The 27,564-nt window shown below is 37.9% G+C and overlaps 1 protein-coding gene across 5 annotated transcripts in view; it reads right to left on the bottom strand.

The window, feature by feature from the left end:
• TULP4 (TUB like protein 4) overlaps positions 1-27,564 on the bottom strand; it is a 172,169-nt gene that overhangs the window by 88,680 nt on the left and 55,925 nt on the right. The window contains exon 1 of one of the 5 annotated variants that reach the window (XM_048298829.1): positions 17,846-17,866. The exons of the other annotated variants lie outside the window; for them this stretch is intronic. The gene's annotated coding sequence lies outside the window, so the exon portion shown is untranslated. Of the gene's footprint in view, positions 1-17,845; positions 17,867-27,564 lie in introns of those variants that run through there. 5 annotated transcript variants of the gene reach the window in all.

Here is a 27,564-nt window from a genome sequence, read left to right as displayed (position 1 = left end):
TTTTATCCATGAAGCCATATTACAGAACTAACTGAACTCTAAAGAATTATAATAGAAACCTATTAGAAGAACAAACTTTTCAAGCAGAGAATTCAGTCAGATTGCCAATATTACAGTTAAAATAAACAAATTTAGACCCTGTATTATCAAGATAAAAGTACAGTCAATGAGGTGAATAGATGATGACTTCATAGGCTTGAATTTCACATACCACCCTGCCAAGAAAACCAATGTACCTCCAGCATCTCTTCCAGCTAATGACGTAGGGGCAATCCTAACCCAAAATGTCTGTCCATGGAAAAGCACTGTTTATAGTTGGTAAGTGCATCATACCAACACCAGTATTTGTGTAAATGTGTCTAATCTCACACACCTGGGCACTGTGCAGGCACTGACATATAAAGCACGCTTTCTACTTAGAGCTCTGTCCATGAGGAATCATGGTCAGTAGGTCTTCGTGGCCATGCAGTTATACAAACAAGTCTCAGGTTTACCCTCCAAATTCATAATTGCAATGGAATTGCAATATATATATATTTTGTTAAGATTGTCCTTTCATCTCAATTAAAAATAACATCCAGTCAGACATATCTGCTTAGGAAGGGACACTGTGAAACCTGATAAATATTACATGTTAGTTACTCGGTGTCCCAGTTCTGACATCCAATGCCCCAGGGGGTATATCTTTCTTTCTTTTTTTTTTTTATTATTCATAAAATCTTCAAGAAAGCACTGAATCACCTCTACCTAAACAGGGTGTGGTGAATTCTTTCCATTTCAGAGGGAAATTTTCCATGTGATATTGAAAAGGCAGCTAGCCAGGGAATACAGCACCATTTGTTACTCTTTTTATCCTATTTAGAGGTTCTCAATAAACTGCTCTTTTTAACCCAAGTCCTGGCCACAAGGCCATTTGATTTCATTAGGAATAAATGGAATGCTATATATAAACTGCTTCATCTGTTTTTCTAAAGAGGTCTGCCTGTGGCTACCCTGGAAGCGGACACAGTGAATGCCATCAGCAAAAGAGATTAAAGTATCCCACATGACAGCTTGAGAGGCAGTGCTTCAGAAAAATAATTTAAGGATGACAAGATTATTGCACAGGCCTGCTGCAGCCTTATTACTTTTTCAAAGGCTTTATGTAAAGGGTTTATGGCACAAAAAAAAAAAATTACTGCACACATTATAAATAAATCACACCTCTACATATGCAAACATTATAAATTCCTACAGTTCTGTGTAGTATTACAGTAATAAAAATGAAAACATATTCCTAGTCACTAGTACTAAAACTGACTAAAGCCCACGGAGTTACCTGGTTTTACCTGGGTCCCAGTTGTAGCCCTTTCTGACATTAGGAAAATAAAAGGTCATGAATAAAGGCAGCAGAACTGGCAATTGTCCATCTGATTTCTGTGATTGAATAGAATAACAAAAGCACCATTAAATGAAAATAAACATGACTAATTACTCTAGCTCAGTACTGCACTTAAACCCAAACATAAACTGTGTTTACTGCAGTAAGACTGAAGTATATGCTCAAATGCTTCCATGGAGTGTGGATCATAAAACTTGGCTCTTTCATCTCACTTCCTGTCCCACAGTCAATGTCCTGTGCCACATACTGTGCTATTTGGACTCAGGGAAGTTGTGGAGTCACAATTCTTGGAGATGCTCAAAATCTGACTGGACACAGTACTGGTCTGCCCCAGCTGACACTGTTTTGGGCACAGGGGTTGGACTAGACAATCTCCAGAGGTCCCTTGAAACTTGATTATTCTGTGATTCTGTATAGTTACATAGAAACTTGAGTAAACTCAGGAGAACGAGGCTTTATCCCATTCAAATATTGGTGTTGGAGTGGAAGAGCTTTTTTCAGAAATACAAATCAGACACAAAGGAAACCATGGCCATTCTGCCCCATTACAAGCATACACATAACTACATGTTTCATGTTCATGCACACAAATATGAAGGGGTTTCATTCTGGCTTTTCTTGGGGGGTGGGGGGTGGTGTTCATTGTTAAAATATCCCATGCATTTCTATATCAGAACTGCCAACCCTTCTATGCCATTATAAAAGATATATCCATATATGAACACCACACACTTAAAAGATCTGAAAAGGGGAGATATTTTTTCCTTCAGTGTGTAAAACTCTTCATTATTTACTTCTGATAGGCTGCAGACAAATACAAGCTGGACAATATTCCAGAAAAAATATCCTTTTTTGTTAAATGTTTTATGGAATTTCTGCTTCATGAAAGTTTGGAAGAGCACAAATTACCTGGTTCTCCAGTGCAATCAATAAGTAAATGAAGGACAAACAGGATTATGTATCTCCAAGAATTTTCTTAAATATGGAATACTTCAGGATATACACCAAAAAATAGCAATAATCTGCTTTCTTCTCTCCTACATTACCTTCAAAAGTAAGGTCCAACTCAGGTCAACAGCTTCCTCAGAAAAAGCCTAATTATAGAGCAGCCTTTAACATGACAATGTTACTAAATTCCCTAATGTACGTGTCTGTAGAAGCATACTGTAATTTTAGCCATTTTGTGAGACAAGATGACAAAGCACCATCTACTTTTCCTCCTTTTTCTTCCAATTCCTGATTAGGAAGCCAAAGAGGCAGAAGCACATTTCTGATGTCATGCTGCCCTAACCTTTTTTCCTCTCCTCACATCCATGTCAGTCACACAACACCAGTGAGTGCATCCTGTACCCATCACATGTATTATTCAGGAGGTGTTATCAAATCGTGTGCATGCCAGTGTCAATCCTGTGACTTCAGTGTCTCTGCATGTTCCACACTAACAATGTACCCACACAGAAATGCCCTAATACAGTAATATTCCACATTCTCAATTTAACATTTTAAAGCCGAGACAGCTAAATCTCAATGGAAATCTCAGAAAATACAGATTTTTCAAACCTTTGTTGCAAGATGAAACTATATTGTTCCTAGTCAGATCCTTAGGGTTCATTATGGCCCCATAGACCTGAATGACACTGCTGAGCCCATCTACCTGTAGGCTGTGCCAGAAAGGAACTGTTCCTGTCCTGCCTTTTCTCCTAGCACTCGCATAGCCCTTACTTCAGGGGCTAAGCTGGCAGGAAAGTGAAAAATAAATAAAGCAATTAAAAAAAAAAAAGAGAAAATAATTGGTGGTGGAAGAGGAGCCTGCTTTTTGCCAGTAACAAGACATTAAATTGGCAGCACTGTACAGGAGACTGTATCCTGTCTCACAGTCATGATTGTCATCATCACTCTTGACTACGTCTCTTCATCAGGCCTCGGAATTACACCACCAAGAATAAAAATACTAAAGCCTTATAGAACTATGTATCTACCTTTTAAACTTAATTTTCCTGAAAACATTTTCTAACCCATTACTGAATCCTAAGTGTATGTTTTATTTTGCAACAGTTTGTCCTCGAGCTTTTTATTTCAACATCCACATACACTAACAAAGATCCATCACCAGTTAAATTCTGGCAAGAAAATCAGTAGGAGGAGATGTGTAACAGTGATGATAATTACCGGGTCAAACTACAGCAGATCTATCAAGCTCCTAAAAACAGATAATCCATGTCTAACCTCACAAATACAATAATTGAAAGATGCCCCAAAATCTAGAGTATAGACAATATGACTGAATGTTGACAATCGTCCCTTCTAACCTCAAAGGCCTGTGCATCCCTGGCCAAGGAAAAACCTGAAAGAAAATACAAGCTCAGAGTTCCTGTCCCATGACTTCAAGGCCCTCCAGAGGGAGAGGAGAAGTTGTGATGAAGACAGTCCTGGCACAGCTCATGTCCCCAGCAATCTTTGTGACCAGCAAGCCTCAACTGTCAGTGGCCCTGCAGAGACAGCTGCCCCAGTCACTCTGCTGCCCAAATGTGGCTGCCAGGGGAACATAAGGTACCAGCCGAAAGGTACTGCTCCTGCTGCCATCCTGCCTCCCAGGCTTTCCAGAAGGGAAAAGGAAAGAAAAAGAATTAAAAAGCACCTCAACACTTGTTCATTAAGGCAGTGCTAAAACAACCATTTTGATCACCTTTCACTTGAATGAAACCACTGATTGGTATGTGGAAAATTCCAGTCATGGACAATCTGGCACCAATTCTTGAATTTCAAAACCTTTAAGCACCTGCTAATTTACCTGATCAACTCCTCTATTACATTAGGTTTGTACCTAACCAAGGATGTTATCAATAACATCCTTGTCACACCCATTCCCTAGCTAGTCTTAGGCTACTCATCCTGTCTTTTGATTACTTACTAGCATTACTATTTCTACAGATGTTCTGGAGACATTTAAAAAAAAAACAACTATGGCCATGATGTGCCAACATTTTCTAAGCTGCCCTTACATAACCCCAGCTCCTCTTGCAGTCAGAGTCTGCACATGACCCAACACTTTCAGCATTTTTTAATAAAAGCTATCCCTCTTTGCTACCTCATCACAGAATTGAGATGGGAAGGCATCTCTGGAGATCACCTTGTCCCTGTTCAGAGCAGGATCAGCTGGAGTCCCTGCTCCAGCTCAGGGCTGTATCCAGTCAGGTTTTGAGTAGCTGCAAGAATGGAGACTCCTCTGCCTCTGTGGGGAACATCCTCCAGCATCTGATCACCCAAGTGACAATGGAAATACAAAATTGTGCTGCAGTATTGAGAGGGCTAACTTAATAGTGAGGAGGAACAGTAGGCACTGATGGCAGAATTATTAAACAGCAGTAGGTGGATATGCGCATTAAAGGTGTTATTCCAAGCCTTGATGGACTCCAAATACTCTGCACGCACTGTGCTGCTTTTTATGTGTCACGCACTTCATCCTGCAAACAGTTCCGTGTATTTTGGCGTTGAGCCTCCAAAGTCTCAGTGAAATAAAAGCTACACGTTGTTTCCAGAAGCTAATTATCCTTCTGCTTATCTTTTTATTGTCAGCATCACTCCTAAACTATTTTACAAAATCTTTACATACTACAGAAAAGCACAGTATAGAAAAATGTTGAAGTATATCCAGCCTTTCCCCCAAACCATGTTTATTTGTTACCCTTCTGAACAGTAGACATTAACTAGTTTCTATTTTCAGTTCTAAATTTGGAAGGCAGGGAAAAATATAAATATATTTGTTTTTACCTTTGCTGCTGCTCATCATTATGCTGAGGCATATTGCTATTTGCCGGGAGGTAAAAGATGAAATTAAGTGGGGAACAAGTCACACAAATGGAAGAGATAACAGATTGTGAAGTGCACTAGCCAAACAAAAATCAAATATAGCATGCTTTCTTCCTTCAAGACAATTATTTTCAGATGACCTTTCTCAATTTTATACCAAGTGCTACAGACCAATAACCATGAAACTTAAAGAGATCAGCAAAACATTAGGGCTGTGCAAAAAAGCATGTCCAGAGACTGACTACTGCAAGTAGTGCACGGGATGCTATAAAAAAATTCTATTAATTAGACAGATTAAGTGTGGTTAAGCAAAAAAAGCAAGACTGTGGCTAAGCAAAAAATATTTGCATTATTATTTATTAGCTTAAACTTGACTGCAAGTTTAAGCTAATAAATAATAATGCAAATACTAGGAAATGCCAACTCTTACAAACTTCTTGTCATTTGTCTAATTACATATTTTTAGTCTTCTGCTTTGTAAGACAAAATAGTCCAGTGCATCCAAAAATTATTGCAAATAATCTCTCTCTCAACATTAGGAACATTTAAGAACATTAGATTCAACTTATAAAAGTTACATAATTTTAGGGGAAAAAATTGCTAAACTGAAAGAATGCAACATTTCCTGGCTGTGGAAAAAGCTGCCTTTGGAACAGCAGGACTGCGCGCACGCGCACCTTCTCCCGGCTGCTGTGCCCACAGGCACCAAAGCGTGCCTGTCCAACAGGGCATAAAGCATCCAGAGGCACACCACTGCACCCATCAAAGTCACTCTGGAGCCATGACCTATTGACTCTTCTCTCTTTGCCTGCACCACGCAAAATGCATCCTGGTGAGAGCAAAGGACCCAAAGAACAAAACCGATGAAATGGGTGTATCTCTGCAAGCAGACAGCCATAGCACGTATGAAGAAGAAGAACTGAGGAAGACTAATAGCTCTAATTCTAACATTACTTCTCAATTTCTTGATTTCATATGCTTCCCTTTTTTCAAATAAGCAGTTCTGTTTTCCTTCATTTTTGTTTCCTGATTTTTTCCTGCTACAGAAAGATACAGAACTGTTCTTTCGTGACATGATGAGCAACCATGACAGTAGACCTGATTCTATATAATTTTAGGTATGGACAGAATACTACGTAAAGTCCACACAGCCATGTGTGTAAACTTACTTAGGTACATTTCCATGACACCAAGTCTCTAAATGACAACTCCAGTACAGCCTGGAAGTGCATGGCATCAGGACACAGTCGAGAGAGCCTAAGCTGCAGATAACTGAACACAGCCATAGAGCTACCATGAGATTCAAATATGCAAATAACTGTTTGCAAGTTTGGCTGAAATCTTAGTTCTAAAGGGTCTCTTTTCCTTTTCCTTTCTTTTACTTCCCTGCTTTCTTTCCCTCAATTTTATGCAGAAAAAAAACCCTGTAGCCAAGTCAGGGAAAAAAAACGCCTTCCACAAAATAATTCCATTCATTTGGGTAATGTTTATTCCCAGGTAATCAGCAAGGTATAGTTACTAAAATGCAGGCATCTACCTCTTGATTTTCTAGGCACTGAAACTTTCTAGCAAATATAAGTCTTTATATGATTAAAGTCATGGAGGATCACTAGCCTCAGCAATCGTAGATACAGAGCTTTGCTCTCCCAAGGCATTCAGCTTGACTTTTTCAAGTATAGATTTTTTTTTCAGATAATCCCCACCATGTACATCATGATTTAGCCACACAGCACTAACCTGTGTGCATCTGTCTGCATCAATTTCAAGAATCCCTTACTCTTCCATATTGATCTTAAGGATCAAATTCAGGAACAAAGACAGTACATTTACATACAAATGAGCAGTATTCTAATCCAGTAGCTTCATTCTCTGACTTCTCTGGATAATTCAGATGCTATTTTTATTTCTGCAGCAGATTATCTCTCTCTTTCAAATAAGAGGATATGTTGAAGGTCTGCCCAGGTGCTTCTCTAACAGATTTTATCCACCAGACAACTTATATTTTAGCTCAGCTGGAGATTGTGTCTTTAAAAGTAAGAAATTAGGCTAGTAATGAAGTGAGACAAAATCTGAATTGCAAATTTATGAACTGAGATTATAAAATGGGCTAATAATCAGAAAATAAAATATTTACTAACATGTTTTGTTTCAGCAAGGACTAAAAATAGTATTTCAAGATTTGTCTCTAACAACACAGTTGGAGAGGGGGAGAGAGCATTTATATCTTAAAAAACAAATTTATAGTTTTGATCTTTCTGATACTGCAGAAATACCGACTACCATTTTTATACGTTGTAAGGCTTTCCAAGTAAACAAAAAATCCAATCACAGTTACACATGAATAATATCATATATGCCAACATCTGCAAGTGCAACACTTGCACAAAATGCAGAGCTCAGCGGTAAGCCTAGATATAAATCACATTAAGAACAGGTTACTAAAATGCTGAAAATCTTGCTTTATATCATTCCTGTGTCCCAAGGGATCTCAGTGTAAGAATCTCTCACATACTCTAAAAGCTTCCTGAAATCTCATGCATCATTCAAAAATTCTGCCTATTTATCTGTTTAAGGATTAATGGCTATGTCATCTTCCCCCACTCTTTCTAAATTAACAGGGACTGATGACTTTCGCTCTGTAGCAAAAAATTCCATTAAGAACCACGCTGCAGAGGGATGGCCACATCCCAGTGCACCTGAAGGAATAGTGATGCAATCTAGCTTCAGGAGAGATGACAGTCCCTTCCTTTCAAAACAATCACCATCCTCCATAGGGAAGAAAAAATGCCACATGGAAAGGCTTTGCTAATCAACATGTAAGGCTTTCTCTTTGTTTTCTGGCTATAAACTTGGGGGAAAAAAACTCATAGAAAATATGGATTTCTACATGTTTTAATTAGTCAACCTGATCTGAACTGGAATACACTTATTCACAGGCACAACTTTGACCACTAAAGCACATCACAGAAGACTACTAGTTCATACAGTTTAAATTTCTGAGTTTAGAAGAAAGCCAAATACATGAAACTTAACATTAACTCCAGAATTCTTCATGTTGGGGGATACTCTCCTTAATGTCAGGCTGTACTGTTCCCAGTATTTAAAACATTTTTGTAGATTCTCCTAAATTAATTGTGCACATTCTAAACATGACTTTCATTTTAATGAGGGCCTGCACTGGGAATATATGGTTGAAAAATTAACTCCCTCATAAATTCAACTTTCGTTCTGTTGAGTTCATATGATAACAATTTCCTGATTAAAGCCTTCATCAGTCTGTGGGGACTTATACTAAGTACCAACCTAAAGAGCTCTCTTACTTATTGTGAGGTTTATAAATAGGGAATGGAACTTATTATTTCTGCCACTACTTATGATAGTGCTCTAAGGCTTCAACTAAGACAAGGATCCCACAGTGCTAGATTTTGTGCAAATACGCTACAATAAAGTGTCCCAGAAGTTTAAAATCTACATATGAATAAAAGGATTCAACAAGGGAATTAACATTACTCATGCTTTATAAAGGGAAAATCAAACCAGAAAAAGATTAAGTGACTGACCAAAACAGTCACTTACCAAAGACTGTACAGTTGGAGCTGGTGCCAAATCATCAGCTATTGCTTACTGAAACACTGTCATCCTCCTCAGCAGGCTTTTATAGATAATGCTGAGAACTCATGGTCACTCACTACACAGGGAGAAGCTTTCTTGGCCATAAAGGAGCAACCTTTCAAGGTGCCTAAATGAACCCAAACCTTTTATCTACACATAAACCCAGAAGTGAATGGAAAGAGCAGAAACAATTCACTGCAAGGAAATGACTGAGAAAATGTCACCTCTAACCCCCAAAACAGTAAGATTGAAACTGGAAAAAGCAAAGCCTTTCCATTCCCTATATAAGCCAGACCTGCTTGGCTGAGCTGACACTAAAGATGCAGCTCAGATGACAGCACCTAAATCAAAAGGAGCTTATTCTGAACTTTATGTTTACCACAGCCATCAAATAACTGACACCTAATGTGTTTCTCATTTTAATTTTAGGAGAGCTCCTCAGCCAATTGTTTTGCTGCCAAATCTCAGAAACAATGACACTGGTCCTAAGACAACAACTAAGACAATGGACAGGAGCCTCATCTATCCTACGATTACATGGGCTTAAATTCACAATTCTACTATTTCCCTTGGTAATTTAGTTTACTGGATAACTGCTCTTGCATTTTTAGTGCATGCACCCTTAATTTGCTAGGCTGCAGCAACATAGGTTCATTATTTCTTTTACCCTGAACAGCCAGAGCAACCAGATACCAACTCCTATAAAATTGCTTTCCATACACAGCCTTCCTTCAGCTCCTTTCCTACTTCCCTCTAAAATATGTGATGGTTTTGTGTTTCTCTTTCCTCCTCAAATGGCATTCAGAACTAAACCCAAAGCCATGTTAAAACCCAATCATTGCCTCATAAAATCCACATGATGAGCTTTACAGGTTAATCTTTGCAGTGCACAAGACTGAAGAGCCCACAAACTGCTAAGCACAACCCAAAGAGAGAATCAGTGAACAGCTCATACACACAATAATCTGAATAAGTAAAATGGACAGCAACCTCAGAAAAAGAAGAAATGGCACTAATTCCTCTACAAAATTAATTTTGTAGGGGCTCAGGCAGCTCATCTGACCCTCCCCAGAGCTAATGAGCACTAGGTCTGGTGCAGAAAAACTGGTGCAAGTGCAACTGCCTTCTTGCCCCTTAAGATATCTCTGCTCTTGTGTAAAAGCCTGTGCAAATACTCACCACACTGCAGCATTTAGGGAATGCAGCACCAGCCCAGGAACTGGCTCCAGAAAAGAGATCACTGCAAGTATCTTCAAAGCAAGGTCAATTATGAGATCAAAACCTATTCTGGTCCTGTATTATTATTATTATCATCATCATCATTACATTATAATTACATAATATATGATATATAGTGCATATAATGTATGTTATATTATACATATGTCATATCTTACATATTGCCATATTTTTATTACTCATTATAAAATTATTATTATAGTTGATTACTAACAATGCAATTCTAATTCTTCAACACCTACTCAGGTTGATTCTTCACCACTAGCCTGTAATTATAAATTTATGCCTCTTTAAGTATAATACGGGGTAGAAACACAATTGGTTTTGTATTTTTCAGCACCTTTCAGTTTGATATGTGAAATGGGCATGGTTCTTCACAGCTGCAAAACTCCTGACATAAATTTCCGTGCTATGTGCTACAACTCTCCTAACTTTTAAACCTTGTTAACAAGCCTCTTACTGCATGCCAGTCAGGGATTCGAACATTAATTTTTAAACAATTTTCCAGGGATTACTATCACAGACAACTGGCAGTGACAAACATTTAACATAGGTTGGTACTTCTCCTCCATAGGCTTTTTGAAGTCTTTTTACTTTTGAGCACCATTATAACAAGTGATGATGGTTTTGGAGCCTTCCACAGTAAATGCAAGCAGGCTAGGTATTCTGCTGTATGAAAGAGAGGAAATCCCACTATATGGTTGTGTAATTAAAGATTTGTTCATGAAGCCTGTGCATAAAGTAGAAACTTGTGTCGCAGTCAAATTTAATTCAGGAATTTTGTGACATTTGGGCACTCGGTGTTTCATCTGCCATAGTGTTCTTTCACACTTTTTAAAATATACTGTACCCACTCATTTCAACACTAGAACAGGTGCAACGTGCCAAGCAACAGCCTAGTACAATCCTATTTTAGGTAAAATGAAAGCATTTAATGAGTGAGAAGCTGGTTTACCAGCATAGATGCTTTCAACTTCAATACACCAAACCACTTGGGCACTGGACTTTCCTCACAGAATAAAAGATAACGAAGACACAAAAAAAGGCAGCTCATTCCAGAGCTGCTTCTTCTGTAGTAATATAATTAGTGACAACTACCATCTGTCATTAATATGCTGTAAGCAATAAAATATTACAAAAAATATAGCAATGTTTCTTTTCTTACTAGCTCATCCTCCTGAAAAAAATCCTAATATACAACAATTATTACACATAATAATTTTTAAGGCTATGTATCTTTTCACAAATACATTATTTATTGTGAAGATAAAACCATGACTGATTCTTTTGTAATCAGAAGAGAATTTGAATTGCTTTCATTGAGCATCTGGAGAGCTGACATACCTCCTATGCCTCTGAAGCCAATTCTCGTGTCATGCTTGGGCACTGTATGTCAAGAAAAATAAAAAAAAATAATGTAATTCTTTTATCCATGGCAACTGTCACTGTACAGACAGTGCAGAAGTGGCCAGTTTAGCATAGCCCAAAAGGAGGCATGGACAGCTAACCTGATTTACAGAACTATTAAGCAGCCTTCAATCCGAGTGGCTTCACTGATGTGGCTGCAGTTTTCCTAAGAGGCAAATTTGGCTCTTTTTCTCAAAGTCTGCCTGCCCGGGACTGCAGGAGCTGGAACTGCTACAGAGCTGCAGTCTCAGCGCAGCGTTCAGCTTGGCTGTCATTCTTCTGCTTGAATATGAACCAGTCGTGACAGGCTCTGAAGTAAGCCCCAGCCTATGGCAAGACTGAAAAAGATAAAAGAACCACAACCAATCCATAAGAGATAGCGATAGAAATGCATAGAAATACTATCAAGTTAACACCCCAAAATTAATAACTTACTTTACACTATTAAAATGCATGTTAGTATTGTTCCCCTAAAGGCAGAAGAGAAATCAAGATTAAGGAGGATGACCAAAATGAAATAGATTTTCACCAAGCTCCTCACAAATGAGTGCTGTGTTTAGATTTAGTAATTTACTGTCTTCCTTTAGAAATTGCCCTAAAGCCTAAAAATATTGTAGGTGACAATCTCTATACCTGTTCTAAGCTAAAAAAATAGGCAACGTATAAAACAAACCAACCGATTCATGCAAACATATACTTCCAAGAACAGCTATTATGCAGACAAGTTTTTTTCTTTTTCATAACCCAACCTGAATGCATTAATTTTCTATAAACTTCAGATAATTTAGGTGATTTTCCCACTATGTTTAAAAGGTGTAACTCAGCTGCATTGCACTTGTATTTTGATCTCTCGACAGTCCATATACAAGTTGAAAAAGGCAGCATGTGTTGAGACATCTTCTCACACAAAGGATTGATTTTGGGGCACTTTTGGTAGCAATTCAGCAATCACATGAAACACTACTTCAATTTCCCTTTGTTCAGAGGAAAAGACTGAAATAACTGATTTCGTGAAATATCTGCAGTCTCTCATTAGAACAGTAACAGACACCTAAAAAGACTTCTGACAGTATGAAGAAGACAATACTGGGAGTGGAGCATCTGGTTATCTCTGCGCACAGTTACAAGCAGGCCGCCTTCAGGTCCCAGTAACTCCTACCAATTAAGCTGTATCAAACAGCCCTCTGCATTTCTCTTGACAGCTGCATGTGAGAGAGTTAGTACTTCAGTAGTACGTTGAAGCAATTACAGATTATCAATGATGTTGCCACTAAATACTTTCTTAGAGGTAAGAAAAAAAATATTGCAAGGACTTACAATTTTCATTGTCTCAATTAAATAGAAACTTGCAACATCTGAGACAAAAGGAGTGGATTTTTTTTACTCCAAGAGAAAATTTTTATCTGATACAACTTGTGTGATCAATTTCCAAGTTACTGAATTATGCAGTGAACTTGGTATTACAGTTTGTGACCTACTGGTGGCCAAATTTGATGATGCATTGTCCCGTTTCTTCGGGTTCCTACCCCTTTGAAGAGTTTAATTCTTGTAATTCATGATGTAAACGCTGACATGACGATTAAAAGAACTCATCATCATTGCTTGCACTGGCACACTAATAGTACTAGTACCAAATTAAATTTTTTATGTAAATGACAACCTGCAGAGTACATCTACATTCTTTCTCCAGGAGATTCACACAAGCTTACTGACTTTGCAGCTTTCAATCTCTTTTCCTTTTTTCAACAATTTCTCTAATGTTTGCCAAAAAACAGAGTTGCTTATTTGTTTGTTTCCTACTGCACTCCTAGAAAAGAACATTCAAAAGCAGAGTTCTACAAATAATGAGAGAATTGAACAGTGCTGGCCATCACAGATCTTTCAAGAAAATTAAAATCACCTAAAATTAAGCCTATTAACCACCAAACAGCTTGACTGCCTAACTAGAAAATACTACATGTTCAAGCTACCAACCAATTTAAAAAAAAAAAAATTAAAAAAAACCCCTAACTTTTGAAACAACTCAGCAGAAGCTTCCCAAGACATGGAAAACGTGAGGACCAAAAAATGATCATATGAAAAACAAGCTTCTCTCCAGTGAACTAAAAAAGTAAAGCATTCTAAATAGATCGTAACAAAAATAGTATCTGCCTATAAAAAGAAACATGCAGTCCCAGCCTTGAACACATCTATTTACTCACTACTGGAAATTCCTGGAAGACATCTGTTGAAAAGAAAGACTGTTTCCTGCTCTGGTTCAAACACTACTTCTCAATACCATCAAATGGGAGGAGGGACAAAGAGAACAGGGGTCTTGCAGGATATTTTCTTTTTCATTATTACTGGAGTGAGCGCTTCTGCTTTAATCTCCTCTCTTCCTCTGCTCTGTTCTCCCATCTCATTTCTTTCACCACACTCAAAACCTTGCTGCCATTGCACAGCAGCCAGAGACAGCATCAAATATGCACCCCCAGCAAGACAAAATATTTAACTACATGGTGCTTGCTACCCGACTTCTAAAGTGAAGTTCCTGCTGTGAATAGCTTCTGCTAAATGGACATTATTATTATCACAAAGTATTTTTTCCAAGCAAACATATGTCAGACTCCTCAGAAACATTTCTTTTTTTCCACTGACTGAAGCAATTTAATCCCAACTGACTAGTTTCACTTGCAATTAACTTTTTGAATCTTTTCCATTTATGAACCAGTACAGAATCTGTAATTGGATAGTTCAACTTTTAAAAACTGTAGACAGCACCCTTTCCCATAAATGCTGAAATCCAAATAGGCCAACTAAATAGTAACCAAGATGTTGCTTAACCCAATGCTCCTTTTTTTTCCCCCCGATATTAAGACAACCTCCTGTTTCCATGGCATTTTCTTTCTTTCAAAGAGACCTACAAAGGCAAAGTCTGGTTTTTCAGACAGCAAAAAGCAATATTCTTTTCATAAACTTAACCATTCTTTCTTATTAAAGTATTATTTCAAGTTGCTCCATAAAAATCAAATTTACCTTGTAGCATGCAGCAAGAGAGTGAGCTGAATTGCAGATGGATTTGCATCTATCAGTTACAGTTATATGGAGAGGAAATATGAGAAGCAAAATCCAGTATCTTGAAAAACAATAACTTTTATATCAAAGCAAAGATGCAATCTAAATTTTATTAAACTCCACAGTCACAGAAGACTCAAGTGTTATGTAAATCTCTGATATGGAGAATGAAACACAATATATTTGATTACTGCTGTGTCACATATCAGGGAACTAAGATAGCATTTCATATTAGGTGTGCTTTTTTTTTTTTAAGTAATAAAAAGATACTTTTGCCATTCAGAAAAAAAAAGTAAATAAACACTAAAATTTAGATTTAGACATTTGGAAACAAGGTGAAGCTTTGAATACTCTCAGAAAAAGGAAAAAAACTAAGAAAAATATGAATGCATCCCTTACAGAAACTAGCATCACAGAGTCATTAAGTGATTCTGAGAAAAATGAGCTTTATTCCCAGCTAAGCCATCTATCCCAAGCAGCATAAGATGTAGATACAAAGTTAAAGGGAAATCACAGGGAGAGTGGAACTGGAGCACAAATTAATGCAAGTAAATAAATTAGGACTAGTGGTCCAAAGATACAACAACACTGTGCACTTCCACAGCTTCTTTCACATTCAAAACAATAAAAATGTGAACAAAAAAATACTGTACCATTTTAAAAAGTTGTAATTCATCTCAAGCTACAATGACAATTACTAATGCAAGTCAGAATGAAGTTCAAAGAAGCAGACACAAAATTTCCTTCAACTGGAAGTTACTTCTCTGCTTTTCAAGCCAAACCTCATAGAAAATGCAGTAAGGTCAGCCAATTAGCTTGTATCTGTCTTGGATCACACATACTATTCTAGGTCTTTGAAAGTAGGCTTTCCCCTCTACAGTCCTCTCCAAAGGGCTTTACCTTGTCTAACTTTGCATGCCTGCAACATTTCTGTCTCTCAGTAAACCTTCAATCAATATTTTTTCATAACCCTTATCAAAAGCAAATAACAGTTCAGACTGAAGGACTGATTGTAAAGAGTATTTCTTCCTAAAGTGAGTCATCTTAAAATGCCAGTGCTTCACATTTTAGTATCAATATCCATCATAACTTTAGACCAAGCACTGATGCCAATGGATTTACACATGAAGCCCTGCCAAATAATCAGATTTGGACAGCAATTAATCTCTCCATTAATTTTGCATTTCTACTTTAAAAAAATAATTTCTCAAACAAAAGGCTTTAGATCTCACCCAAGAATACATTAGTAAGCATCCCAGTGAGTCAAACACTGAATACTCAGTGCTGCTAACAAGGCGCAGCAAGGTTGTTTCTGAACATTATACTCCATAATAAGATGTTTAATCAACAGTGCCATGCAAAACCTCTATTCTGCAGCTAGAGAACATAAAGCCCCAAATTCACACTGGTCTGAAGCTTCCCTTTTGGCCCTGTTTATCACTGAAATAGTTTTACACATTTATTTGGATGGAAAGCTCATTTTAGTATCTAGAGGTGAATGTATCTTTTTACAAGCATCCACTATGTTGGCTGAGCATTTTATATGCAAATAGCAACAAAATGTTCCTTTTTATAATTAAAGGACTTTTTTGCAGAATCACAGCACAGTGGAGGATGGAAGGGACCTCTGGAGGTCATCTGGCCCAAGCCCAAGTTCAAGCAGAGTCACACCCAGAGTTGGCTGCCCAGGACCATGTTCAGGTGGCTTTCAAGTATTTCCAAGTAAACAACCTCTCTGAGCAACCTGTCCCAGAGCTCAGTCACCCTCCCAGTAAAATAGCATTTCCTGATGTTTAGAGGGAACCTTCTGTCTTTCAGTTTGTGCCCATCACCTCTGGGCTTGTCACTGGGCACAACTCGGCTCTCTACGCAGACAAAAACCAAAAATTAAAAAATCAGAATTTACAAGGACTCAAGGGACAATAAAAATAAGTGCCTATGACATTTTAAAGAACATTTTAAGTAATAATTATGCTGTGAGAACTTAATCTATGTTAATGTCTGCATTCCCTTGCAAAATTTCTCTTTTTCCATTTCCCAATACAATGACTCTTTATGGACTTTATCCCTTTAACTACTATTGTGTCCTAGTTTTTTTCTGTTCTTTCCAAATCTTTATCTTCTGGCAATTTTGTTCCTTTGTACACTTGCTCTAGTTTGTAGGTGCCTGTGTCCTTCACCTACTCTTTGCATTGTCATATCTTCTCAAGGAAACATGCTCATTATGTTGCATCATTTCCATATATTTACTTTACTACATTCAACAACACAGGTATTAGACATTTAATGTCTTCCTCGCTAAAACTTTTAAAAGAACTTTAAAAAATGCTCACCATTTTCAAGGAGGACAAATGTTACTGAATTAAGTAGCTGAGATCAGAGTATGCACTGTACGCAGCATGATCAAAGCCAGGAAAGTAGACACCTGTAGTAAGACCCACAAGTCTTTCCCTCAATGCATGAAACCTTTCTGAGAAAGGCAATCACAAAAACCAGTCACCAGAAAACAGATCAATACTTCAGTACATCAGTATTACCATGAACCAAGCCTAACAAAATAATTCATACCTATTATCCAGTCAAGAGTGATAAATCAAGTATACTGCCTACATGCACAAATTTTTAATGCTCACATTTTAAAACAAATAAAGATTATCTTATTTCTCATGACAAAAGTAAAAGATACAGATCATTGATTATATGACAACATTAAATACATAAAGGCAACAGATGCCAGAAAGAAGAATCTCCCAACATTTCAAACACACGTATTTCCATTAACTCAGTAGGTGAAGAGCTGCTCTGAATTGACAACTGTATAACAAAAAAACCCTGATCTTCTAGCCAGCAGGTAAGTGACTTTGCTTTCGCTTCAAGGCTTGATGCCACTTAATAAGATTTCTCCAAGGGATATAGGATGGATCTCCTGAGCACAGCCACACATCTCAACACAAAACCCAGTAAGAATTCAGGTCCCTGGAGGAATGAGGGCTCACAGCCTGCGTCCTGCTTGTTTTGTGCTCTCCTACCATAACTCTACTACATGGAAAAGTGGCCTCTGTTCCTCTGTTGGCTTCCCTGCAGACCCTTCAGAGCATGAGCAAAGGTAAACTGTGACAGCAGCTTTCCTGTCTCTTCACCCCTCATATGAAGCCCCCACGCACTGAGCAGCTCAGGACGACCCCATGGGCAGGCCAGAGCTGCAAAGGTAGCTGGTGCCCCAGAGAGGACATGGTACATGAATGCTGCACATCTCCAAGAGAGAAACATGGCTTGCAGGGGGAAGAAAAAAAAGAAAAGAAAAGAAAAAGAAAAAAAATATATTTAGTGCAAGCCTCTTACATGGCATGTGAAGATGCGGTCACAGCCAAGCAAGCCAGCTGTTCTCTGCAGCAGTCTCGTCAAATCAAGCTCCCTTTACCCCCATGAGCAAACAGATCTCACTTTCAGGTCCCATCTGTACATACAAGACTCCACGTCTGCCAATGTGATTTTGACAGTCTGACTGCCATAGCTTTTGAAGCTGCTCAACTTCTTCTATCTGCCTGTGTGCATGCTGAATGCAGCCATCCTTCACGCTGAAAAAAAAATAAATACGTATCATCATTCATCGCCACTGTTTTGATAAATAGTACATGGAACAATGAAGCAGGAATTGTACTGGGAGCCCATGTCAGGTCCTCTATCCGTCACCAGTTACAATATTCCCCAGTAGGCTTTCTTTCAAAGAAACACATCAGCCCTAACTATAACAAGTGGCAACTGTCATTATTACACTGGCCTTCATTAGCAACTGCAAGGAGGTGGGGCAGAAGGAGAAAACAGAAACCAGCATTATGTCCTTGTATGGGTTTTCATTTCTACTACGTGTGGTTGTTGTTCCTCTAGTCTCAAAATGCATATACATCAACTTCAAGACACTCAGAACAGGGGAAGAAACCAGATGATTCAGGTACATTAGATGTATGGGTACATTAGATTCTGTATGAGCAACAGACTAGCACAATTCAAATCAGGAAAATAAATTACTGGAGCAACATTTTCCAGTGCAGAAGAAAAAAAGATCATTGAATGAAATCAGAAGTATGGATATTCAAAAACAAAAGAAATACTTTTTCCACACAACCCACAGGTAAATTGTACAATTCACTATACAGGATGGGTCAAAATTTTACACTGATGCAAAGCAGTAAGGCAAATTCACAAAAGAAAGTCATAAGGACACAAATTCACAGAAGTCATAAGAACCAGGCCCATGTACCTGGCCCAGAGAGCTCCTGAGCTGCAGACTCCTGAATCTGTATCAGAAAAGCATAATTATGAGCTTACTGGTGCTTAAACTCTTTTTTGTGTGTTGATTACCAGTCACAGCCAGAGACAGGACACCATGCCATCTGGATGTTTGATCTGATACTCTATGGATGCTTTTAACCACTGTGGATAAAGCCTTTAACATGTAAAACTTCATGCTGTCCTGTCTCAAGTGAGTGACATTTAATTCTACTATTAATTCTATTTTAGGATTAACTCTAAATTAATTCTAAAAATTGCCAGAGCCAACACCAACTTTTTTTTTCCTCTCTCTCTCTCTGCCTCTGGCAAAACCTGCTCCGTATTTCTTTTTCAGTCCTGTTTTCAAAAGGTCAATATTTGAAGTTTTAACTATCTTTTTTTTCTCATCACATTGAAAGTTCAATCGTATAATAAAGTTAAAATTCTGTCAAGGAATATTTTTAGAACACTAAGCAGTGTATCTATAAGCAAGCTAATATAACAACACAGGCAGCTTAACATACTTCTGTTTCTATAACATGACAGCATAGAGCCTTAGCAGACCAAATGCCTCAAATCACAATTGCAATGAACACCTGAAGACCTTAATGAACACCTGGAACTCATTAAATTGTCTTAACACCATAAAGTTCAGGCAGAAACCTCTGGCCCAAACAATTAAGCAGTGGGAGCCTAAATAGCACAACAGAAAGTAAGACTGAGCCATTTCAGAAAAACAGATGGGGTTCGGAGCAGATGTAATTAAGACAAGGAGACAGATGAGCCAGACAAAGTAGCACTAAGAACCAGGTAAAGCTGAAGAGTTTAATTTCAAAATGAGAAATACTGTGAAAAGCAAAATTCAAGTATGGTTAATGACAGAATTTAAAAAGGAAGAAAAAATTATTACACTTTTCAAAGAGCACCTTCTCAGAAAGTTCAGAAGATTGTTTTATCACAACCATAAAACCAGTACTACAGACTTCTGGAAGTCTGACAGTATACCACCAGTGAAGACCATGAATTGAGAAGTGCTAAACAGCAGATTATGTACAAGGGTGTAAAGCAGACCACTTCTTTCATCACACTCCTTTCACCTGCACCACTGAATATCTGGGCATAGCGTTGATCTGTGGATCCATTCAAAGCTACAATGAAGAGGATGCTTCACACAGGTATGCCAAGTTTGGGCTGACAAAGACAACTGCAGTGTCCAAGAAAGCTTCAACAGAGTCAGAGCTTTGCTTGATACAACACAAATTATCACTCTGCATTTTTTTTTTAAACTATTTCAATTAATGTATGTTTTAAATGAAAACAGCCATTCTGTTTTTAACTTACAAACACCAAACACAGGTTAGTAAGGAGAACTGAAATCTGCAATGTCTCCCTACTTTATAAACCTTCAGCCATACTGTATATAACAACCCTTGGATACTGGTCATAAACCAGCAGGTTTACAATTCTCCAATTTATACAAGATTCTGTAGGTAAGAATTTGTGGCATCTTTCCAATCACCTGCAGATTGCCTTTGGTTACACTCTTAAGACAGGACAGTAATAATTGAAATCTTTCACTTAGAAGACAATTATACATGCAGCCCTGATCCCAATGTATAGGGAATGTCACATAGAAGCCACCCCAGCACTGGCAGTAGGGATTGCACCAGGACTGGCAACAGGTGAGTACAAAACCTGAAAGGCTGAAAAAATTCTTGCAGCTGTCACATTTTTGCATATCCACTCTAACTGGTATCTGATTATCCTTCAGAATAGTCAACTTCTAGCTTTTCACGAGCACTGATTTCACATAAAGGGCTTCAAAAGGAATAAAAGAAGAAGAGGCAAAATATGGTAACTTAATTATTAATATATATTTTAATGAAAAAGGGTGACACTGTAAGGGGGCAGGAAGACAAAATTACAGAAATGCTTCTTGAAAAAAAGCAGCAGTAAAATTAAAGATGATGATGACAATGGTTATTGTTATTATTATTGCTATCATCATCATCATCATTTATTTGTACCATTTAAACAGAGATCTAAAAAGGCCATGTGGAAAAAACCCCCATCGATAATGCCACCACGAAGTGCCAGCCATGCAAAGCAGAAACCAACCACAGGTTGCCAGAAGGTATAACAAAGGCACAACATAATGTTCAGGGTGTGTTTGTTTTGAAATTTAAAACTGAGAACATGGGTGGACCCTTCCAAAGTACTAAGTCACATTATAGACTCTTCTTCTGCCCTCAGTAATTTAGCCTGTTTGCAGACAATAATTTGGCACAGGTGAAGGATTACAGTTCTGATAACAAACATGGAAGCAACACAGATCTCATTTAAATGATCTTATAGCAAGTAAGGTCCATTTGTGGAGAAATCAGCCAAAATCAGGATGTTTTAGATAAGCCCTTGTGATTGACTTCCATTTGCCTATAGCATTCTGATGGCTCCAAAAGGCTTTCCTTGGGAAAGAGAGCAAGAAAATATCACCCAGGCAAGTAACATCCAACACCTCAAAAACACGCATCTTTTTACACTTTTGGGCTTCATCCTACAAAACAGTAGAATACTTGAGTATTCTGTGCTTAGTGGGTGGACAAGGGCCCTAATATGCCAATTCCAAGCAAAGCAAGCAAACTTGCATTTCAGGAAAGCAGCTTTCTTACTTGTATCAGCATTGCCATCTCCCTTCTTGCAGCTGGTCAGCCATGGGCAGGTTGAAAGGGCCAGGCAAAACCAAACTGCAGTCTGTATGTAAGCAAGGCACCCTGCCTGCTCTGGATCAGATCCAGGCCCAGGATGCCCCGCTCCTGTATAACAACTCACATTTTTTGTGTTAAAATTTCAGCATGCACTTCTTTTCTTGCCCCTTTTCTGCAAGACTTGTTTATTTCAACTGAGCTATTTTTGTCTTATTTTGCATCCCCTCCCTATGCTCTTTTATCTGCTACCCATGTTTTTTCCATTCCTTTCAGTAACTGGGAACTAATCCCTTTGTGGGTGGTTTGCACAAGGACAAGCCCAACAGACCTCCTGCCTGACTTTTATGTATTTATTTATTTATTTTTAATCTTGCCTGGCTATGTATTTTATTTGGAAGCTTTATGTAGAGATTTCCTTTCAGTGTTTTAATGCAAGCCAGAGACCTTAATAGGAAACTTAATAAATTATCTAAAATAAATAACAATGACATTCAAATGGTTTCACACCACACATGGGCAAGAACAGTGTTGTTGCAATGAAGCATTTCAGTGATAAACGAATTCACAGGCCCAGACAGACAAGAGGTAAACATCTAAAGGCGCCATTATCTAACGTCTTTCATCTGAAAGGACCCTGGAGCACTTTGTTACACAGCTTTATTTATAAAAGGGAGATCATAAAATAGATTAATATTCTAAAATATCCAGCATTCTATTTCTATTACAGTTTGTCATATACTTTTAAGTTTTAACAGCTTTTTGCTGTCAGCTGGTTTGGCATCCTTGTGACTGAGAGATCCTGCCTCCATCTTTTCTGCTCTGTAGCTTGACTTGGTCACTTACTGCTGGGATCCTTCACTGAAAAAAAGCCCTGCAGAATGGGGGAAGCAGAGAGCTTCTGCTCCAACTCAGCTTCAGGGATAGCCTGGCTCCAGGGGCAGATCAGCTCCAGCTATCTACAACACAGAGTGCTACCACTGCAGATCTACAGTAGCTCTTGCACCTCCGGAAGGCGTAACAATTTAACATCACTGGTGCTAACAACACAAAGGAGACAAGCAGCCAGACCTCATTCCTTAGCAGGGCTGTGACAAAGCTCCACATACAGACCACCAGCAAAGCACGGTCATGAGCACATTCTACAGCTGCTGCTCAGGTAACTTCCACGGGAGGGACAAACACAACCCACTGGTACAAGGTACCTGTTTACTTCTATTGGTTCTGGAAAGGACAACACAGTAGTGGCCCCACACAAAGTGCAGTCATGTGGCAGAGGAGAAGCCAAAGCACCCAATTTCCTCTTAACACCTGAATAAGATATTGGTTCATCTGGGTAGAACGTTGGCCAACACTGGTCTATATACACTGCACTTCTCTTCATCACCTCTGAGAAATGTGGTATAAAATGCCAGGCTGATCCCTTGGAAAGATACCACTGCTTCCAGAACAATGACAAAATGACAGCAAATTTCAAAAGAGCAACCAGAGTTATTAGCTTGCTAATAACCACCCAAAAATGAATACAAATTGGTGAGCAGCCTTCCATCAAACAATTTTGTGATTGTCGTGACTAGAGCTACTCCAAAAATTTTCAGCTGATCAAAAATCCTCAAAACAAGCCTCTTATCTTCAACTCAGACTATTACTGGCTCACAGAAATAGAAATCTGTGCCTTCAATTTTATATGAAGTGTTTTCAAGGCTCCCCTCCTTACTTATCCCAAATAGTGAATGAAGAAAGCATCAGACTATTTTCTTTACGTAGAAATACAAAGATGAAGAGTGAGCAAAATGGCTTTTGAAAACTTGTTTTTTTAAATGAAAATACAGTTCAGTGAAAAGTTCAAATACTTTCAACTTGTAAAAAACACCCAAAAACCCAGAACAAATAGAAAGTTGTCGCTCTAAACAGATTAGATGAAAATTTTACAGAACCTAAGATGTTCCACTAAAAGCAGTGTCATCCTCACGAATATTTAAAAAATAATAACCCATTTTCTCTATTAGGGAAAATTTCAATTTCACAAGAATAGTAGCTAAATCTACACCGACAGAAGTTACCCATGAGTGCCACAGCACAATGTGATGGAACTGTCACTGCAAAAGAACACTTGTAAAAATAATTTGGAAAGTCAGCCATCATCACATTGGACAGAGAACCCAAAAAGCATTCTCTGCAACAGCCTGGAAGTAGAAAAATGATTTTAAAAGACATTTTACCCTCTTTTTAAAGCCTCCTGTACAGTTCATGCACCTTCCACAGGTTATTTTACGGGCCTCTGCCTCATTCTGGCATTGTAAGGACTTGAAAATGCAGCTTTAAGGTTGATTTATTTAACAGCAGCAACTGTTTACTGAATGAATTTGCCCCCATGTGTATTCAAAACTCACTTCCACTGACATCCAAGATAAAAAGTTAACACCTCAAAGTTAGCACAGTAGAGAGAAAGGTAAAATATTTATTGTTTCTCTCACAACAAAAGGAATAACTTTACTCATAAATGCAACAGTATGTTCCATTAAAGACATGTAAACCTGTTTGAAATACCATGCTCAACACATGATCTAGGAGAGCAAACCTACATTAACCTACAAAGCCTTGATTACTGGTGAGGGTTAAAAGCTCTATCTGATATTTTGGACTGCGGAGGTATTTGCTGTAGTGGTGAGGATACAGTAAGTTGGCTGATAAATTGCATTTCTCAAGTGATTCTGGAGTTAATTGGCAATAAGAAACTTCACTCCATTTACTATCTGACTTTCTTCTAGCTTTCACACCTATCCAAGGGAGTCACATACCATGTTTCTGACTCAAATACCTGTGATTCTCAGTCTTAATAATCACTGCAGCATGTAAGTACATCACAGATTTTATTTTCTAGAATACTTTTAAAAGTCAAGCTTAACAAGAACATGTTAGATCTGACATCTCTAATCTCATCATCAACAACACTGAACTCAATTATTAAAACCTCTCATTAACATGAATCATGTTATCCATCCTCTGGGCACAACTCACATCATTACAATTGTTCTAAAGCTCAGAACAGGTGATTTCTAAGCTGATGAACTGACTGAATCACAACAAGCTGGATGTAAAACATAGCTAAATATCCCCTTACTCTGACTGCTGTACACCTAAGTTTTGAGCTTTGAAGGTAGTTATGCTGTCCATTGAGGAATTCCTCAAGATTAGCTAGATATATACCAAAAAACCTCACTGTATGGGTGCCAACATTCAGTGGGGTCAAATATTAGTCATGATCAAACTCTGAAGATGAGTCATGAAAATTTATTTTTAAATTGGCTTGTGAAATCAGATACCCAGAAGAATATCAAGATTAAACTGACAAAGACAAATGCCAAGAAATGTTGGCTACCTGTGTAGAATTATATCTGATAATTTAATGAAAATGAATTGATTAATCTTCACAGTTCCAAAGATAGCGAAATTAGAACTACCATTTTTCAGAAAATGAGAAATACATCCAGGTTATGGTGAAAATCCTTCACAGCAACACCACTGAGTTGCCCAACCGTTAGACTTTGTTTTTCTTCATGCCCTTCACCGCATACTTTCCAAAACAAGTAATATAGAACTTGTTTGGGCAACTTTCCCTCATCCACAGGCACTGAATGGAAGAGAATGACAAGGAGTCAAAAAAAAAGAAGTATGTATTCAGGTAATTGAAAACTGATTCACAATACATATGCACCAACACATTCAAAGAAATGAACTGACATGGTAAATCAACTGCAGCTAATGCTGACATTTCATAACTTCTGATAGCTTAATCTTTCTCTCTGATACACAATGGCTGTCTGACAAATTGCTCAAGTTTTACAAAAGAAGTAGGATAAACCTACATGTTGCTCCTGACATCCACCATCAACCCACAAAGTGATGAGCAGGACTGATATCGCCTATCTACATTTAACTAACAGCTATTAAAGTTGTCATTTCTGGCTTGGATCACTCACTGCAGAGGATGAAGATACTGTGACCATACCTGATAGCTGTTCATGAATTCAGGACATCACAACCATAGGTCCAACCCCAAGGCCTGGCAAAAAGTCACATTAGAAAAGCAGCAGGAAGGCTTGCCCTCTTGTCTGCCACCTATTCCCTCCAGGTATTCCTGCATCTTGAATCCAAACAGTCCCAAAACTCCCACCCTATCTATACTTCAGGCTCATTCCCACTTCTACCTAAATTCTGAACTCTTTCCCTATTCTCATAAAAGCTGCTATCACTTAATGTGAAATTAATTACATATTAGATGCCTACATCAAATAAGTAAAAACCTGTGCTTGAACAAATGCAAGTAAAGGAATAATGGGTGCCCACCAGGTAATACCATCTATTTTTCAATAGCACAACAATAATATTGGAAAGCTTACAATTTCTGTAGAGTCAGTAGAAGCAATGCTAGCAATTCAGTTGCTACCAGTATTTGCACCAATAGTTTAAAAAATAAAATTTTAATAGCAAGGTATTTCTAATACTACTAGTAGTTTTAAAAAAACAACCTAGGAGACTAGAGTGCCTTCAGTATTAAAAAGCTTTCAAATTTCTGTCCTTAAGTTTACAAACACAAAGGCCACAAGAAACTTAAAAACCAGCTGCCTAAAACCATCAAGTTTAAAATCTTTTAAGTCTTATTATTTTCAAACAGGAGATATACTTGTGATTAAACCTCAGTGTATCTCAGTATAAATGCCTCATGCTCAGAAATTGCATTGAAAAAATCTCAAATGAAGAAATAAAATGCCTAGTGCATAGCATACAAGTTCTATATATTGTGCTTTCTAGTCTAATGGACAAGATGGAAGTTTTTAAAATCTGGCCAGCCTGTTCTGATTACTGTTACAATTATGCATCAAAGCTGCAGAAAGAGCAATTAAAATGTGAATGAGGCATTAGGAAAATATTCTGTATGTATGGAAACAAAATTACACGTATTTGCCTCAAAAAGTAGAGTAGGATCATCTGCTTTTAGAGAAGCATCTCTCCCATTTCAGGCTTTAAATGGCTGATTTTAGTTGTCAACAGCAAGGCCTTCAGGATGGAAAAATGACCTACACCTGTAATTACTGACCCCCACCGCCTTGCATTAAACACAGTTATCTCCCTGACCAGTGTAATCACAACTATATCTCACTCCTCCACTCTGAGGCAACTGAGGAGGAAGCTGGCTGAGGGAGGACAATTTTAACACTTAGTGACCACAGAGACTAGAACCCTTACCACAATTAACCCAAAGAAACACCAGCTTCAGGCAGGCCCTTTAATAATACATAATAACATTGTGTCAAAAGCTAATTCGAATCTGTTTATTCAACAGAATGACTGTATGGCAGCCATAAGGCATAATAACAAGGTATAATTGGTTCATAAACAGTATGTATTAAAATGACAATATTAAAATCTAATTTGTTAACCTCCCTGCTGGATTTGTTTCTTCTGGAAAAAGAACTTGGGGCAGGACAAATTTTGTCATTATGAACCACTCTCAACTTGAAGCACTGCTTCAAAAGACTTCTGATTTCCTTAGAAAGAACAACATCTATATGCCAATAGGTATTTCTCAATAAACAAGCCTTGGTTTACATTTTTATAACTTGCATAAATATTGCTAATATTCAAGAAAGCTGATGACACCAGATTTCTCTCACAAGTGAAATGCAGAAATCTGGAATCTCTAATTAGTAAAAGGACTACCAAATCTGAAAAAAACAGAGAGTATTATTCTGGAAACAGTAGGAATGCTGGAAATGCAGTGAAATTTAAATGAAACATGTAGATGATGCTTTTTCATAGGAAAACAGCAAATCCTACTCTAACATCTGCGATCAATGGGGTGTCTTGTGGGCAAAAGTAGAATTGCTAAGATAATGTACATGAGAAAACATTTCTCTTACACACCGACAAACGTAACTTATGCTAACGGCTCATTTTGTATAGTAAAGCAATCTGAGCCCGGATGGAAGAACATCAAATTTTCTTCCATTTCATACATTATATTCAATGCTCGTCCCATTTAGGTCATCAAGCATATGCCTAGCTCAAGATATTACCAGAACA

The sequence above is a fragment of the Corvus hawaiiensis genome, chromosome 3, assembly GCF_020740725.1.
Source record: "Corvus hawaiiensis isolate bCorHaw1 chromosome 3, bCorHaw1.pri.cur, whole genome shotgun sequence".
Lineage (NCBI taxonomy): Eukaryota > Metazoa > Chordata > Aves > Passeriformes > Corvidae > Corvus > Corvus hawaiiensis.
This window is presented reverse-complemented; position numbering and strand designations above follow the sequence as displayed.